Source organism: Onychostruthus taczanowskii, unplaced genomic scaffold, assembly GCF_017590055.1.
Source record: "Onychostruthus taczanowskii isolate IOZ18803 unplaced genomic scaffold, ASM1759005v1 scaffold83, whole genome shotgun sequence".
NCBI lineage: Eukaryota > Metazoa > Chordata > Aves > Passeriformes > Passeridae > Onychostruthus > Onychostruthus taczanowskii.
Genome location: NW_024506221.1, coordinates 296,894 through 300,505, shown reverse-complemented (window position 1 = coordinate 300,505; position 3,612 = coordinate 296,894).

The window sequence follows — 3,612 nt, the reverse complement described above, 5'->3', positions numbered from 1 at the left end:
GGCGGTCCCGGCCGGCGGCAAAGCGCCCGGCGCGGCGGCTCCGCGGGCAGGGCGGCCCCGGCGGCCGGTGCCAAAGAGCCCTGGCTCGGCGTCGGGCACGGGCAGCCCGCCAGACCGACACCTCGCCGAGGCCGCTGTGTCACCGCCCCGGCCGTGCCCCCTGGGGCTGCCCCGCGGCCGTGCCGCGGTCTGGGACTGCCGTCACTCCGCTCCTTCTCCCTGCCTCGGTAATGGGGCTAGGGCAACTTCACAGAATCACAGCTTCACAGAATCAATTAGGTTGGAAAAGACCTGAGATCATCAAGTCCAGCATATACCCCTAAACCACCATGTCAACTAGACCAGGGCACTAAGCACCATAGCATCCAACCCATTCTTAAACATCGCCAGGGATGGTGACTCCTCCACATCCCTGGGCAGCCCATTCCAATGTCTAATCACCCTTTCTGTGAAGAAATTCCTTCTAATGTCCAACCTAAACCTAATGGCTTGAGGCTATTTCCTCTTGTCCTGTCACTGGTTGCCTGGAAGAAGAGACCGACCCCCACCTGGCCACAGTCTCCTTTCAGGGAGTTGTAGAGAGTGATAAGGTCACTTATCACTGGGATGTATCCATATTTATACACATATATATAAACTGGGGGTGTTTATCCATTTCTCCAGGATAAACACCCCCAGTTCCCTCAGCTGCTCCTCAGAGGAGGAGCAGACCCTTCACAACTTTGCTGCCATTCTCTGCCAGTCTCCTCAGCACATGCCACACAAACCAGGTCACATCTCACATCAGCTGTTTCCCACTGCCGCTTCGCCTGCCGTGAGGAGCCGGGCACGGCCGCGCAGGGAGCGAGGCCTGGGGGCAGTGCCGTTCTGGGACACCCAAGCCAGGCTGGGTGAAACTGAGGGCTGAACGCAGTGAGTTTTTTCAGACAAGACGGCAATTGCAGCCCTGCAAACGGCATTGCAGCCCTGTACACAGTCTCCTCCAGCGCAGGTCCCCAAACCCAAAAGTGAACAAAACCGCAACAATTCACCACCATCTTACACTACCAGACTCCAAAAATAACCTGCTATCCTTTGCTTTTACGTGACAGGCAAAAGCAGAGGTTGCAGGAGAAAGTGTGAAGCTCAATGCCAGCAGATGAGTTGTTTATGCATGTGTTTTATGGAGTTGGCATGCCGGAGGGACAGTACACACACTTAGGCACTCATTTCATCTGAAAAAACCTGAGCACAGGTTTGATAGGAGAATGGTGAAACACGTTTATTTTGAAAGACAGAGTTTAGTTAAATCGAAAGAGGTAAAAAGAAAAGAGTTACAAGAACAAGTAGCTTGTCTTTTTTTAAAATGTAAGTTCATAACCATTCTTTTTCAGTCCTTGTCATAGTGTCAAAATTCGGGGTGTCACCACCTAGGTTTTCAAGAGACAGATCCAGACAGTCACACAGCATGTAAAAGAGCGCATTTTCCGATTTCTAGCTTTTGGATGTTAGAAACAGCATTAAAAGTGTTCTTTTCTAAGACTAAGAAACAAAGTACCACTTTTTAAAACATGCTGAAAGTATTCTTCACTTTCTTACTGTTTCTGGAAACCAGGAGAGATTTTCCTAAAATTTCCGTTGGAAAATAATTATTTGAACCAATAAAAAAAATTATTCTGCAGAAAGCTTCTCATATAATTCTTTATTTCCTACCTAATTCTATTTTGCAGCTGCAAGCTTCACATCTGCAGGAAAAACACCATGTAAACAAGATGATAGAAGACTATATTGACAATATCAGTTGATGGAGTTGTTTTGCCAAAACAAAGTAAAGCTATTTCAAAAAACTGCCACCTTATTACCTCCCTTTGTGCTGGTAAGGACACAACGAAGCACACCCAGCATACAAAGTGGCTGGGTCACTCAGCACCTTCTTAACGCTTTCTGTAAAACAAACAGCACAAAAGGCACTGCTAGCATAGCTTCACAAAAGATTGCTTGCAATGCTTCAGTTGCTCGTTTAACTGAATGTGAGTTTTTTCCTACAAGACTTAACGTTTAACGAGCGCGGCCAAATCTCGTCACCCTGCCCAGACTCCGGCAGGCGCTGCAAAGCCAGCTCGCTTGAACACTCAATAAATCAGCAACATTCAAGTGAAGTGTACTGAACTGTTACCTATCAGAGCAGTGTTTGAAGCTCTTGGCAAACCCTGTTCTCACACTGAAAAGTTTCTTTCAGATGAGAAAACCTGTAACCGTGCAGTTTGTTTGATAGTGGGAGGAAAGAGGTTGCAGTTGAGGATTTTATGGATGTAAAGTGGAATAAAAGTCAAAAGTCTTTCAAAGTCAACAAGGTTTTGTGTGAGTGAATTAGAATTAGGATTAATTAATGCTGAGCAATTCATCAAAGAGTAAATAACATGACCCACTGCAACTGGTGTTACAAGCAGTGATTCCTACCTGTGAACCGTCAACTCATGCATGCACACATGCACTATGAATGGATTACAATAAAAGATCTGGAGGTTTCTGTATAAAATTTCTACTGAACACTGATTAGCAATGGGATCTATTCCAAGATATTACATTTGGTAGCAGCCTTAAGGTAAGTAGCTCTCTAAGTGAAGTCAGTGGTAAATTAAAAGAAGCAGGAGTGCCATGGGGAAATATGAACTTCATTGTGTTCACTGAGGAGTATGTGTTGGATTGTCAGGAAGGTGTTATAACACCTGGGACATCCTTAATACATTTTTCTTCACTTGAATCACATGATATTCTGGAAATTATGTGCTAGATAAGATCTTTGTTGTCACTTTGAGATTGTAACTGAAATTTAAACAGAGATCTGTTTTAGAAAAGTTGTACACAGCTAAGTGTATCACTTCTATAATTCTTCTAGCATCTCACAGATATGTATACAAAATTAAATTAAGTCATCTGGGTTAAGTGTCTTCGTTTCTTTCTCACCATGGATTCATTTTAGGCTCCTCATTGGAACTTATACAGCCAACTGCTCAGTTATTTCACTTAAGTACTAGAAACGTGGCTAAAATGTTGTAGCTTACTGCAAAAATATTCCCAAACTGGTATGTAAGAAACCATGTAGTTTGTCCTCTCTGGCAGCAGATGGTGCTGATATGTTGTGCCAGGTACTTCTTTGAAAGCTGGTATTCAGGTTATAATACCACGGTAACATTGCTTTTGCTCATCCATTATACCTAAGGTCTTTTACTATAAAATTGCTGTCATCATCACTTGTCAGAATTTATCGAGACAAAATACAAGTTTGTAGTTCGAAGGTGAGGGCATCAGCAGCAATACTCACAACAATTAAGCACTGACTGAAAAAACACGTTTTAGGAAAAGTTGGATTCATCACATCCAGGCTGCTGGACAAGGACCACTAACATTTTAGGACCCAAGCATTTAGTGATAAGAAGGTGAGGGTGCTCCTTGCCAAATGATTGCTGACAGATATGGTGGTAGTTTGCACCAGATCCTGGCAAGTAAAAGAGCTGGTCATAGGACATTGCCTCAAAAGCAACAGATGGCAGATTGTGTCCATGACAGAGAAAGAGAGAAGTGAACAAAACTGGTCCTTAAGTAAGTTTTTAGGAAATTTTTGCTTAAATA